General features: G+C 34.6%; 1 protein-coding gene across 3 annotated transcripts in view; it reads left to right on the forward strand.

Annotated features, from left to right (window-relative positions):
* The window catches only part of bcar1 (BCAR1 scaffold protein, Cas family member), a 182,216-nt gene that overhangs the window by 61,771 nt on the left and 104,211 nt on the right, over positions 1–16,234 (forward strand). The gene's annotated exons all lie outside the window — the stretch shown is intronic.

A 16,234-nucleotide genomic window follows, 5' to 3' on the forward strand; every position in this document is an offset into this window, starting at 1 on the left:
AAAATACATCACATGGACTTAAGAATTTAGACCCCTTGCTGTGACACTTAAATATTTAAGGTGCTGTCCATTCCTTCTAGGTTCTGATCATCCTTGAAGTGGTGTGATTATTTGATTATACTGATTGGACTTGATTGGGAAAGCCACAAACCAGAATATATACGACTATACGACAGTAGCCCCTTTCATACTGTGATACCGGTAATATCCGGAAAATTTCCGGAACGACTTTACCAGTAGATTCAAAAAAGCACTGTTCACACAGGCAAGAATGTTCTTTTTTTTCTGGAAAAGACTGTTCACACATCCATTCCAAAATGCCGGTAAATTTTGACATCATTAACCAGAAATGAGCTCTAAACAGCTACGCTTGTATTTGTAAACATTTGACTACATTGTAACCTCTGTGGATGGATAAGTATTGTGAACGACTTCGATGAAAACATATGGAGGAACACTTTCGCATGTCGAGATGTACATGTAATATGTTTGTGTGCTGGCGCTTACCGGCTGCTTCACGTGCACATGCGTCAAGCAACTAAAGGAAGCAGAGCTTGAAGGTAAACAAACAACTGTTTATCATGAGCATTTTATTAATAATTTTTACACAGTTGGCACTAAAAAGGAACATAGAAACATTATCTGACTTTTCTTAAAGGCTTTTATTTTCATAAACTGTGCGGATGTGAATGTGTCTGAGTGTTCTGATTGGCTGGAGTAGACATCCAACGCCAGTGTGTTCTAAGCGTGAATGCGCTCATTTCCGCAATCTTCCTTCTGCGTTCACACAGAGCAGCATTCTGGCAAATTGCTGGTAATGTTACAACTTCTCTTTCTGGAAAATTGCCAGAACAAGTTTACCAGTATTTTCAAAAAGGGCCCGTTCACAAATGATCCTTTTGGTCTTTATGTTTGAGGGCTCATGTCATATTTCCTTTTTAATAAATCTGCAAAAAAATTTCAACAATTCTGTGCTTTTCTGTCAATATGGGGAGCTGTGTGTACAGTCATGAGGGAAAAATGAACATAAATAATATTAGCAGATGGTTGTAATATAAAAATAGTGGAACGATTAAGGGGGTCTGAATACTTTCCGTGCCTACTATATAAGAGCAATATCACACGAGTAGCAGTGCAATATGGCTGTATATCGGCACTGGTGGGATGATTGCGTTGTGCCTTAGTGTCCCACCATTGATGATATATAGCCATATCGCACTGCTACGAGTGTGATATTGTGTTTATACAACAGTTTGACGACATAATTATGTATATAAAAAAGAAAATCAAACACAGAGAGTCTAAAAACCCTTTTGTATGAGGAACTACTTTCTTCTGCCATTTATTCCCTTCTGCAGCTGACATCAGAACAGCGGAAACCATTGCTACTTTACCAACGTCACTTTAGAGATTTAAAGCTGGCATAAAATGCAATCAGTCTACAGAGATTTCCCAGTATTTCTTTGTTTCAATTAGGAGATCACAATAATTAACCCCGAAAAATCCAAAGCAACGTAATCGCTACCGGATTACTGTTGTGTTTGTGATAAGGAAAAATGCTAAACACATGCGGGTATTTCTTCTTTCTTTCTTTTTTCTGAACTAGTCTGCAGTAACGAAAACAGGAGACTCATTAGAAACAAACAGATGGCCAACCAAAAAGTAACTCAGGGTTATAAAAAGAGTGGCCAACACAAAATACACACATAAGAGGATGTACGAGTGCTGTTATTTGCAGAATATTGCACGGCTATCAGCCAATCAGATTTAAGAGCCAGACAGAACTGCTGTATATATATATATATATATATATATATATATATATATATATATATGTATATGTGTGTGTGTGTGTATAATATATATATATATATATATATATATATATATATATATATATATATATATATATATATATATATATATATATATATATATATATATATATATATATATATATATATATATATATATATATATGTGTGTGTGTATAATATATATGTGTAAATGTATATAATTTATTCATAAAATACTAATAAATAGATGAATAAAATGCATTTCTATACATATATTTTAAATGTATTTAATATTTAAATACTAATATTAAATTCATAAAATTAAAAAATATATATACACACACTAGGGCTGCACAATATATCGTTTCAGCATTGATATCGCATTGTGATCATTCACAATAGTCCCATCGCAAGTATATGCAATGTTGAGTCTGGATTATAACTGATTATTTTGCAAGTGTTTTTTGAGGCCTGTGACTGTGTGAGGGTTTTAAAATCATTCAGGCATAAGAAAATGTACCATTTGTAACTTTAGAAAATAAATAACAATTCATTTTATGGAATTGTTTTTAAAATGGAGACTATGCAGTATCATTTCACATTTGATTATTCAATTACTGTATACCTGAATACATTTCAAGCATTCAGAAAAAAAAGAAAACGCTGTATATTTCATTAACTTATTTTTCTTCACTGAATTTATCTATGATTGTAGATGTTTATTATTCAAATATTGTGCTCAATAATATAAATAGTATGCTTATTATATAAGACTTATTGTGCTCAAGTGCTATACAAATAAACTTGAATTATAATTTATGCAGCTCCCTACAGAATCTTCCCAATCTAAAATGATAGATTCTTTAGAAACATTTATTCAACTCATCTTGGTAAATTGTGTTCATATCGTAATATATTTCGCAGAACAAAAAAAATCGCAATGTGTAATTTTTCCAGTATCGTGCAGCCATAAAATACATGTTAGAAAACATATGTACAACCATAAATCTGAAATATATATTTTTTGTATCAGGGATTTATACATTTTATTCAAAGTTTATACATTTTTGACATTGTAATTTCTAAATTAATTCTATTAATTAATTAAAAGTCACAATACATTATAATTTGTATTATATTTAAATAAGTGACATAAAGCAATGACTGATCTTACTGATGGAACTCAACTTATGGAACGCAAGACAGAAACACTCATTTAGAATATATCTATAAGTGTCTAATATGCTGTCACCAGTCGACAACAGACACACCACAGGGCACTTGATGACCTCTGACCCAATGCTCGACGATGTCACCATCAGAGAACAAGAGTCACCCTGTCATCTAGGACTTCTCTTTCTCTCACGCAAAATTACTTACTCGGCTGTTAAATGCCTGGTATTTGGGGAATATTTGGCTCTGCCCCATCACACACTGTCCCCCTCTAATTTCGCAGCCGCTGCATTCCAGACCCCTTGATAAATGGGTGTTGTATTTCAGCAGTATTCACAGGGGTCGGTGACCCCACACTGCACTGTACTTCAGCTGGGGGAATAGATGTTCCCCCAGTGGCCGGTTGGGACTAGAGGTCAGATGACCTGACCCTGGCACTGTCCTAAGTATACAACAATACCACAATCCTTGAAACCCAGACATCACAGTGTCTCCGAGAAAATATTTGTCTCTGTTATAATGTTTCCTTACAAGACATCCCAATTTTACCTAGTGGCTGTTGTTCTGAGACCCAGGGCTGGCCCTGTACATTCGAGGGCCCTAAGCAGAAACATTTTGGGGCTCTACTATTCTCTGATAGTAGAGTATAGCCATTGCATAGCCGACCCACAATGATTTTATTCCTTATTAAATACAATCAATGAAATAAAAAAAGTAAAGCCTAAAGATTTGCTGCATTTCTTCTGCTTAATAACTGTCTGAATGATTTGGACATTTTAAAACACCAGTTTTTGTCGACTAGCAGCTTAAAAAATGAAAATGTAAACAATCTTTGATAAAGGGACCAATGATTCCTACTTTTGCGACCTTGATCTCAACGTTGATAAAATGCAAAATACTGTCAATGAACATAATTTGTAGAATACAAATACAGACAATTTCAGCAAGAAAATGGCTCAAACTACTAGGGGGTTGTGGGGGCTCCCTAATGGCGGTAAACCGCTTAGTTCTCTTATAGGGCCAGCTCTGCTGAGACATATTTTTTATGATGTTTCAGGGACAACAACTGTCTCAGGCCTTGTTAAATATGAATGTTGGTCAGTATTTTGATTTTTTTATTTAAAATATTGGCAAAATCCCAGAATCCCTGGAATTGAGAAACAGCTAATGTTTTTTTTTTTTTTTTTTTTTTTTTTTTTTTTTAATCATTCCGTGTTTAAATGTTGGAACGTTCTAGAACACAGTTAAAATCGCCCCTAAATATGAGATTTGTATCAAAAATATTTGGAATTAGATTAATCACTTTTTTGAAAAACTCATAGTTGTCATAGTTTGACCCACAAACATTGACTAGCGTTAATGGCACAGAAAATATTTCCCCAACAACATTAGCGTATCTCCCTTCTAAATCTGAAATAGTAAAATCATGTTCAAATGGGAATCCTTTATGTATAAGGATAGCTGTTCCTCTCGATTTTGAAGAAAAATTGGAATAATACATTTGTCCGAATGGCGATGTGGTGGCGCAGTAGGTAGCGATGTTGCCTCACAGCAAGAAGGTCACTGGTTTAAGCCTCTGCTGGGTCAGTTGGCATTTCCGTGTGGAGTTTGCATGTTCGCGTGGGTTTCCACCGGGTACTCAGGTTTCCCCCAGAAGTCCAAAGACATGTGGTTTTGGCAGATTGGGTAAGCTAAAATTGTCCATAGTGTATGTGTGTGAGTGAGTGTGTATGGGTGTTTCACAGGGATGGGTTGTGGCTGGAAGGGCATCCGCTGCATAGAACATGTGCTGGATTAGTTGGTGGTTCATTCCGCTGTGGCGACCCCGGAATAATAAAGGGACTAAGCCGAAAGGAAAATGAATGAATGAATGAATGTATGTGTGAGAATGAGTGTTTATGGATGTTTCCCAGTGATGCATTGCAGCTAAAAGGGCATCCGCTGCGTAAAACATTTGCTGAATAAGTTAGCGGTTCATTCCACTGTGGTGATCCTAGATTAATAAAGGGACTAAGCCAGAAAAGAAAATGAATGGATGAAGGAAATTGTCCGATTCAAATGAGTCTCTTGAAGAAACATGATATCTGAAAAAGTTGGCACGTTCTAAATGAATAGGACATAGGGGGGATAACTGGGAATAGAACACAGTCAGGAACTATGATTCTAACTACAGCTCTAGAGGTGTAGTTGGAAGTGTACAAGTTTGCGATGCAGTTTGCGAAATCCATTCATAGTTTGCAAATGGATTTGGGAACCACCAAATGAATGAATTATGTTTGTAACAATGGAACTTGAGACCTTAGTTGGTTAACAATGGTTTTCGGAAACGCACCCTTGGTTGACTAAGAAATCTTCAGTTATTATGACCTCCTGTTTTACATGCAAATGTGAGGTACTGGAACACATCAGCAAAACATGTTCACACACAGCTTTTTGGTCCACACGGGATCAGACGCAGCCAACAACACAGTTGGTTTTCATCACAACTACTTCTTTGACGTCAGCTTGGTGTGTCCTGGGCTTAAGACCAGTGATTGGTGACAAAAAAAGTTGTTGAGCTTCACAAAATGAGAAATGACTGTAAGAAAATAGAAAGAAACACAATCAGGGCAATAATTTAACAATTCCAGTCTACTTAAAGTGCTGTGAATCAACTGGATGTAGATGGGTCTTATCTTGTTCCAACAAATTCTTAGGAGGATGGTTTGTGAGACCAAAAAAATTTCCAAGAATAGTTTTGGGGCAAGAAAATCTCCAGAACTGTACTTTGACGTCACTAGTATCACCACAAATAGTTTGAAAGGGTTTCAAGAAAAAAAAGCTTCTGCAACCAACAACAAACTCAAACATCTTCAGTTGTTAATATTTTGAGCAAAAGATAAAAATGTATACAATAAAGACTTTTTCCACAGTCAACGTTTCCTCAAATTTAACAAGGGTGCCGATATTAGTGCAGGCTTTAGTGTTGAGTCCAATCCCCGCTCTCCAGTCGCTCACACAGATCAATGTGATGTTTATCTGCGGGTCAGTGGAGTTAATAATTTCATCTGACCCGCCTGAACTCTATAAGCACCACTGCACTGCAGACCACTGACATGACTGTCCATGTATTTCTTGAAGCTGCTGTCTGATGGCGTTTGAAGCCTAAAACGCTTTCATAATCTCTGCTTTAAAGATGCTCCTTCATGTTCTGAGCGTTGAGATTGAGGGCTGATCTTTAAAATCTTTCATGCATGGCTCTCTGTTCTCACTGGAGCCTCATCAGTGTCTGCTTTCTCTTAAGTTATAGGGTGAAATGGTTTAAAACTCAGGGTTGATAACAAGATTGGAGGTCCGAACCCTTCAATATGAGCGATCCATGAGCTATACCTTTGTTCTCTTGAAGTTCAAAACACATAATCACAGGTTGTTCAAGAAATTACCCATTTCTCTAAGTGGCTTTGGATAGTGCTGTCAGATAAATGATCTGGATCTGAAATCAATAACCTGAAAGCTGGTGGACAGTATTATTGGTGTGTATCTTATGCTGCCATAATAAAATGTCTTTTAGTTAATAGTTGTCCATAGCTTTTGATTCACAGGACTTTTAAGTTAATTTAAGCTAATGCACATGAAATAATATACTTTGGAATTAAATTTGTACAAAAAAAAACATAATTTATATGACCAACCCTGACAATACATTGACTAATATGTCAGTAAAATGTCAAGAAAAGTCACTTTATTCAACTTGTTAGTAAAGAGACAATGTCATTTGAAAGCTTAAACAAACATAAAGCATAAATATTTATTAGCAGTAATTTTTCTTTAACTCAAATGCCACAATGACTGCTGTGAATCTGAGATTTAGGTTGACTTTGGGTTGTATTGAAGGGAAGGGACTGCAGACCTTAGAGTTGAGAGAAACCAGAGACTGCATTTCAGACCTCATAAGTGAACTCTGACCTCTCCCTTTTCATCTCCAGCTATTTTCATTATGAGTTATTTGCTGATGTGGTTTTGCTCAGCCATCATTTGTTTCGGCACGTCAAGCCGTCGTTTCCTTCAGAATATGAAACAAAGTTACAAGAATGTGAGAGAATACAAACTACAAAGAATACATTTGTACAAGATTAAATTTATAAGTAGTTAATTTGTTTTTGATCATTTAGGGTGGTGCATAATTTCCTTATAAATATTTATAGGTATCACCATTCAAATGTTTGGGGTCAGCAGGATTTTTTTTCTTTAAAAGAAATGAATATTTACGATGCCCTACATTGATCCACAGTAACAGTAAACACATTCAGAATGAATGATAATGGGACAATGATGACTGGACTAATGAAGCTGAAAGTTCAGCTGTCATCACAGGAATAAATTAAAACATGAACTATCTTAACACAGGAAACAGCTGTTTGAAATAATATTATTATTGTTATTATTATATTATTAAAACGTTAGAATGATTATTTTAATTTTACATATGTATGTATGCGTTTGTGTGTGTGTATATATATATATATATATATATATATATATATATATATATATATATATATATATATATATATATATATATATAATTTTTATTTATTTATTTATTTTTGCACCATTTTTACTGCATTTTTAACTGAAACCTTAGAGAGCACAAGAGACTTGCTGAACTCAAACTTAAAAAAAATGTGTAGATTAAACTAAAAATAATTGTTTTCATTGAAATCATTAATGTGTGTTTAATGAAAACCTGTGTGTTAATTAATAATAATAATAATAATAATAATAATGTGTTTGTGTTTATTTTTTGACATAATGTGAGTATTGGTTTTCTAATTAGGCCTGTCACAATAATCAATATATCGACTTATTATGCACAACACATGGACATAACCTCAATCATTTTTGGTGATATATATTTCCCATACATAAAAAGCAACGTTTTAGCTGACTACGCAGCCTCTGTTGGAGGTGTCAGTGTCAGTATGATTAAAAAATACTATAGTATTTACTTTAAATTACTGTGGTATATTTTATTTTGGATGTCTGACAACTGAAAATAGATCTGGTAGCAGATATCGCAGCCTCTTTTACTTTTTTACCTTGCATTTTTTTGTTAACATTTATTATCATTTATTTGCACATTCTGATTCCAACGTCTAATTATTAAATTGTTAAAATTACTGTAATTAAATTAAATATTCTTAAGAATAAAATATGATGTGTACTTTGGAAGAGTGTACTTGCATTGTGATGATATTATATTGTCATTCTGGCATTATAGAATGAGTGGCATAAAACGGTCTTAAAATGACAATAATATTGTTTATCGCAATACATTTTGGGACAATATATCATAGAACAAAAAATAGATATCGTTACAGGCCATTTATATAAAATCATTGTTTAATTTAACCCTATAAAGCCGCACATACTGTATAATATTTGATACATGAGTTTCTAAGACCTACTGTATATAATATCAACCTGGGGTGCGTTTCCGAAAACCATCATTAGCCAACTAAGGTCGTAAGTTCTGTCTTTACAGACATAGTTTGTTGATTTGGCATTTCCCAAACCCATCATTCCAACGAACATTCACAAACTTTGTGGCAAACTTGTATGCTAGCAGCTACACCTCTCGAGCTGTAGTTAGAAGCACAGTTCATGACTGTGTTCTATTCCCAGTTCTCCCCCTATTTATTTAGAACATTCAAACATTTAAACTTGGAATGATTTAAAAAAATAAAAAAGTATTTTTACAGTTCAGTTTTAGCAATCTTTATATTGACAATTGTGTTCCCTTCGTAGGGCACTTTGCCAATATATGCCATATTGAACGCAGCCGTGGCTCAAGACGAAAGCTATAGGTGACCTGTTATTTAAAGGCGGAATTTATGTTACATCACCCAAGCTTGTGATATAAAAAATATATAGCGTACGTTAATGCTTTTAATTTATAGTATATAAATGTATATCCTTAATAATAATAAAATCTGATTAATAATAATAATTATTATTAATGATAATAATAATAATAATAATAATTATTATTATTATTATCATATCAGTAAGATTTATTTCATTTCTTAATAAAATACTGTAAATTAGGCCTACAACCATTAACGATTTACTGTATATTATTTATATATGAGATTAGAATACATGTTAGCTTACTGATTTTATATGGAATATTCTCAATAATATTTGTAAAGGAAACATATAAAGGTCCTATGTGTTGTTTACATATATTTCAATTTTATGGAAAATGAGTGCATGTTTTTACCAAAACTAATATGGGATTTTTTAAAATGCGTGTGCGTGTAAAACAATATAATTTGCACAAAAAATGATGGGGGTCTTATCTAAAGAAGTAATTAGTCCACCCCGTTTAGAGCGTCATTATGGACGTTTTACGTTATAACTAACGTGGTTCAAACGATGGATCTGCGACAGAGAAACTACGATTTTGGGAAACGCTCATCACTACATCGTTCTTTTCCCTAACGATGCATCGTACTATGATAATTCAGTCGCGAGTTATGTCGTTGTTTGGGAAATGCTCCCCTGATCGATACTTTGTTTAAAAACCTGTTGTATATGATTTGATATACAACAGGTATATCGGGTAACAGGTAAAAACAAAGAGAAAACTGCCTAAAATGTTCTCTGTTGTCAAAATGTTCAGGGCAAATTTGTTTTTGTAATTAAATTTAACATTGTTGTGAGCAAAACGTTGCACAGACGCCTGAGGTATTAAATGTGATACAAAATAAATATAAAAAAATGTATATGGCATTTTTTTGGAGGGGGATTTTGCTAGATGGTTTAATAAACATCTCAGTTCCGGAAAAGTAGAAATTTCTGCCTATTTTGTGATATTTCAGGTCTTACAGGGTCATCTGTTTCCTCCAAGTAATAGTGGACTGTCGCTTTAAATCAAGGACGTGATCTAATTTGGTTTTAGAGTCTAGTTCAAAGCATTCTGGATTTAGAAAGGTTAGTCAAACATAACAAAACAGAAATATTTTTTCTGTTAACCCTATTATAGTTTTTAAACTAGCAAAAATGTTCTCTTTCTGCTGTTTTTAGAAAGCTTGAATTGTTGTGTAATAATGACTGTGCAACATATGGGGAGCTGCAGCCAATACATTTTATTTTGATCATTTATTCATTCATTTTCTTTTCGGCTTAGTCACTTTATTAATCAGGGGTCGCCACAGCGGAATCAACCGCCAACTTTTCCAGCACATGTTTTCACGCAGCGGATGCCCTTCCAGCCACAACTCAACACTGGGAAACATCCATACACTCTTGCATTCACACACATACATTAAGGCCAGTTTAGCCTATTTAATTCACCTATGCCACATGTCTTTGGACTGTGGGGGAAACCGGAGCACTCGGAGAAACACAGGGAGAACATGCAAACTCCACACAGAAATGCCAACTGATCTAGCCGGGGTTCAAACCAGCGACCTTTTTGCTGTGAGGTGATCATGCTACCCACTTTGCCACAGTGATGCCCATTTTCTTGATTATTAAAACTATTAAAAGAGGTTCTGTATGTAATCTTAGAGAAAAGAGTGCATTTTATATATATTATTATATTATTGCCAAACACCACATCACCCTATAGCACCTCAATGTATCATTGAAAATCTATATTTGACAGTAAAGAGTGACATGAAGACTAATCAGATGAAATTAGACAGGAATCGGACGGTAGAGAGACTGGTAATGAGATTACATTAGATGGCAGTTACTGATGGCCTGTCAGCTCTGGCTGTGGTGGTCTTATCTCAACACTTCCCCGAGACCTCCGCTTATTGCCTTATCCAGACACCTGGGACACAGAGACTCAGTTTCTCACACCAACTCGTTCATTTTCAAGGGCAGAGAGCAAAGTCTTGGCTACGCAAGGCCTTACACACATACACACAAACACGCTCACGCACGAGCAGTGAAATGCAGTAGACTAGAAATAAACGAATGAAGCTGCGTATCAGGCAATTGAGTTTATATCAAACGTTTCTCATTCCCCACAGATAGCTTCAAACAGCTGCCGCTTTCTGATTACAACTGCGCTTTTTATTGTTGGAAGCACATTTCCGAATGCTGGAAATCGCAGCGATTTGTAATTAACCTTTGAGACAGTGAAGCTATTTGTAAGAGAGCGTAATAGCAGCGTTAATGTCTGGGAAGAGTATTACTTCACAATCCTCCAGACAGTTAGTGAGACGGAAGGAACGTAATTAAAGGGGCAGTTCACCCAAAAAATAAAACTTCAGTCATTGTTTACTCATCCTGGTGTTGTTTTAATGGTGCATTCCCTTCTTTTTTTTCGTAACACTTTATATTAACTACACACTATGAATAATTTACTAAGCATTAGCGTCTAGTGAATTCATTATTTGTTATTAACTCTACATTAATAAACGTTAGTAAGCAGTTTATAACAATACAAATGCTGTATTCTTGACTTACAACCACATGTATAATGTGCTTAATAATTGTACTTTCATACTTTTTCAATGATTTATTTTTCATTACAAAATTAAGTATTGCATTATTTACAAACTATTTTATTTAAGAGTAGTTGGTGGTTTTTAAGATAATTCAGAATGAGTTAGTAAATTATTAATAAACTATTAAAATCTACACTTCTATATCTTTATATTCAGGCATATACTAATAGTTCATTTGTATGTTAATAAATACTTTATTAACTCAACTTCATCCAGTTTTGTGCCCTAATCTAAAGTGAGGACTATTTATGCTTTAGAAATCCCTTATAAATGACAATTAAAGGGACAGTTAAATTCTAAACAGAAAAAAAGAACATAAACGACATTATTCATTCCTGTTCGTTTGAAGATACACAGATGAAAATAAAATTAAATTGCTGTACAGTTTACACATTGAATCTTATTATATTGCTAAATTATTAAATCGTTGTTGTTTTATCTAATTTTATGTTGTATTTTGACACTCCTGTTGTTCAGCAATGTTTAAACTTTACAGTAATTTAACTTTTTAGATAAGATTGCAAAGATTATTGTTTATTTGAGACCAAGCCTTTAATTTGTCATGTATAAGGGATTTCTAATAGTCCTCACTTTAGATTAGGTCACAAAACTGCATGAAGTTGAGTTAATAAAGCATTTATTATCATACATAGTAACCATTACTATATGCTTGAGTAATAAGATATATATATATAATCGTTGATTTCAATAGATTAATAATTTGCTAACTCATTCTGAATTATCTTAAAAACCACCACTTTATAAATGTGGTTGTGAGTCAAGAATACAGTGTTTGTAACTGTATTTATAAACTGCTTACTAACGTTTGTTAATGTAGAGTTAATGCTTAACAAATAATGAATTCACTTGATGCTAATGCTTGGTAAATGATTCATAGTGTGTAGTTATTATAAAGTGTTACCGAGTTTTTTTTTTAATGATTTGCTTGTATTAATCCATATAACTGCAGTGATAAGCAACCAGCTTTAAGCTTTTTAAAAAAGATGAAAACATGACAGAATAGTTCCATACTACTCATGCCAAAGTGTACTGGGGATACACAATAGGGCTTGGGCAATTAAATGAAAAATGTAAGTATTATTTACCGAAAAGTCTGACCTTAAATCTTGATCTACTATAATCTGTGACTCTGTGCAACAGCTTGGCAGTTTCCTCCAACTCTCCCAAGAAAAACAATGTCAGTTGAGAGAAATCAAGATTCATTGAAAAGTGGGGCCTATGACCTTTCTAGTGATGTCAGTACTGTGCTATGTAGAAACTTATAACGTGGAATCTAGATTATGTAATCAAACTCTATTTGTACTACATTGTTTTGCTGTGTCTTTTTAAATGTGCATTATTTAAAGCAATGCAGGCTCATTCTGAAACGTAGTCCTATATACATTTCTGGAAATTGCATCTTTAAAACGAACGCTACATACGGGATGACGCTGTTACTTTTTGCGCTTACTAGCTGACTGCTTACCTCTATATGGACGGCTTTCCTGCTTTAACCAGCTTGTCCAGTATCTTGCTATGAACGTCGGGGGACTTGAGACGCAGAGAGGAGTTGACCACGAAGACGGGGTTCGAGTTCGATGAAGAACGGTTAGCGGGGTAGACAAAAACAGAAGCCAAATAATAAAATAACAAAAAAATACAAATAAAAAGTAAATAACAGGGTGAGAATGGGATAAAATCTGAAAACGGGGTAAAAAATCAGGCTAGGACTTTTCTTTTTCTGGAATTTTTTTTAAAACTGTCAGTTGGGTTTAGGGAAGTGGGTGTAAGTAACGGGTCCATCTGTGCTTTTGAAAACACTATTGGTTGGGTTTAGGGAAAGAGACTGGTGGGTCAATCGATTCATCAGTGAGTCAGTCAGTCAGTCAGTCGACAGCGGCCTTTATGCAAGAAGAGCAGGTGCGAATGGCACTTGCGAGAAAGATTTGAGATCTCAAAAAGCGTAGACAGGTCATAGACAAGTCTGGTAGATTCGCAAAATCAAAAACTGCAAAAAATGTACCTCCTGGGATGTATTTGGCACTCTCCAGAAATGTATATAGGGGTACGTTTTTTGAATAAGCCTGGCTTGATTTAAAGTACACATTCTAAGGGTGCATGGCTTGACGAAGGCTATCTCAATTCAAAGGTTTCAAATGCACCCTTCAAGTTTGTCCTTTGTTTCCCCGATAATGAAGGATACAACTGATGGATCCTTTGTGGCCTTGAACATGCTAAGATTCATTGCGCGCTGATGAAGGCAGGGCCGTTTTAAAAGAAAATTTCAGAACACAATTCTAAATGTTAGAACTAGGTTTTAGTTTACATCTATCTAACTTCAGTTTACTTTATATCTAACTATGGCTTATACAGATGTTAAAAACAAACAGACTATAGGTGCAAGAACTATTTCATTAAATTATTCTAAAATTATTTATATGACTATAAAATATTTTATTTAAAAGTAGCATTGATGCACCTTCTATTTCTGGGAAATTTCTACACTTATTTTGGGAAGGTCCTTTTGTTCAATCTTTTTGGATTAAAGTGCTTTTTTTTTAAATGCTTTCATTATCCAAAATAATCTTAATAATTGTTTAAGACTTAATCAAAACACCTTGTTTTGGGTTTTACACTAATATATATTGGAAAGTTTTATTTCTATAAATGTAAATAAATGTTAACTAATTTTTTGCATATTCAAACAAGAAGTATAATCCTAAAGAGTGATGTTTAAACTCCTAGAATTTGCTCTTATTGCTTTGTATTTAATAGGTCTCTTCGTTTTAATGTTTATATTACCCTCTCTTTTCCCATTATTTCTCTCATGCGTTTGTGTTAGAGGCTACTTAAATTTAATTCATAATTCCCTTGTTGTTTTAAAATGAACTATAGATTGTAGAGACAGTTTTATTTGTACTGTAAATATTTTATTATAAATAAATAAATAAATAAACGAATGAATGAATGAATGAATGAATGAATGAATGAATGAATGAATGAATGATGATGATGATGCCATGTCATCGGTTATCATGACTGCCGCAACTTTGAGTCCTGAAGTGTCCGCCTTGACGGCTCCATTTTCAACTTCGCCCTCGCCTGCGCTCGGCTAATCTCATTGATCACCGGCTGCAGCCATGGTTTAAGTTGAACGCACCTTATGATATTTTGACATTTCTTACTAAGATACGATTTTTAAGACCGTTTGGGAACCGTGATTTGTCTTCAGATCTTTAATTGAAGTATTAAAATCACTTTTGCGGTTGCTAGGTGATGAGATCAGTCCTCTGTTGACTTGAATGTTTCAATTCACAATGCTTGTTTTGGCCTTCATGAACTTTGAAGGACTCTGAATCGAAACAAATGCTACATCACCTACTTATACTATTATATATTATTTCTGTAATGTGCTATTTAAGCTATTTCTACCAGAAATAGTAGACCATGCATCCAGATAATTTTGGTACACTCAAGGTACTATGATTTGGCATATACTAATTCTATTTGCGAATACTATTTAGGATGTATAGTATGTGAATTGGGACGGAGCAACAGTGTTCGTTTTTCGGTTTCTTGTTGATGTGGCACACTTGTTCAGTATTTCGTTTTTTAGTTTCCTGTGCATTTATACTTCCCAATTGAAAGTTATCTCCAATGTCATCTTCCTCATACCTTCCTATGGGTGAGTAAATAATAACTGAATTAAAGTTTTGGTTCAACTAGCTTTAAGTTGTTGTTGTGGAGACTCTGTCCTTGTTCACTCTGGTCATGATGTGAGGTGGGCTTCAAGCAGAACGGGCTCCTTGGACAAACCCAGCCCATGGGAAACAGTCCCCTTCCTGGAAGTGATGGTCAGAGAGAGTGGCGTTCTGCATTCCTGCATTCCTCTGAGAGGGGGAGGGGGAGACGGCTAACGCTGCGTCTGCATCCGCCTCAAGGAGGACTGCAGGACTGTTCACTTTTCCTTAAGTCTCACGGTGTCTGATTGCGTGTCTGTGTCCATGTGTTCCTCTTTTCATAGTTGTTTAAGAGGTCAGACAGTGAAAGCTGCTGAGTGTGCTGCAGATCTCACTAGAGTTTTGGGTTAGTGTGCATGAGTGCAAGATGACTAAGTTTGTTAAGTTAAGATAGTTAAAATAGTTTATGATGTAATGATGTTCTTAAAGTGATCTTGAATTGCTTGGATTTGGTTTAGTCCATCAGCTTTATCTAAAAAGTCAGTGGTTCTTATTTAAATGTAGACACAAAAAATGTATGAAAGATTCTTTGAGTCAGAACAGAAGTACATATTTACCTGAAATGGGAACAATAGCACATCATCAAAGACTAACTAAGTCATCTTTTCCGACAATCTTTTCCAGACATCCCGCACTAAGAAATAAAGAATGAAGAAAAAAAATTATAATATTGATTTTATAATATTAGTATTATTATTATTATTAATACTACTACTACTACTACTACTACTACTACTACTACTACTACTACTACTACTACTACTACTACTACTACTACTACTACTACTAATAATAATAATAATAATAATGGCAGCATCATGATTGCGCAGTATGTAGCACGATCGCCTCACAGCAAGAAGGTCGCTGGTTCGAGCCCTGGCTGGGTCAGTTGGCATTTCTGTGTGGAGTTTGCATGTTCTCCCCATGTTCGCGTGGGTTTCCTCCGGGTGCTTCGGTTTCCCCCACAAGTCCAAAGACATGCGGTACAGGTGAATTAAATAAGCTAAATTGGCTGTAGTGT

This window comes from Danio aesculapii, chromosome 18 (genome assembly GCF_903798145.1).
Source record: "Danio aesculapii chromosome 18, fDanAes4.1, whole genome shotgun sequence".
In the NCBI taxonomy this organism is placed as follows: Eukaryota; Metazoa; Chordata; class Actinopteri; order Cypriniformes; family Danionidae; genus Danio; species Danio aesculapii.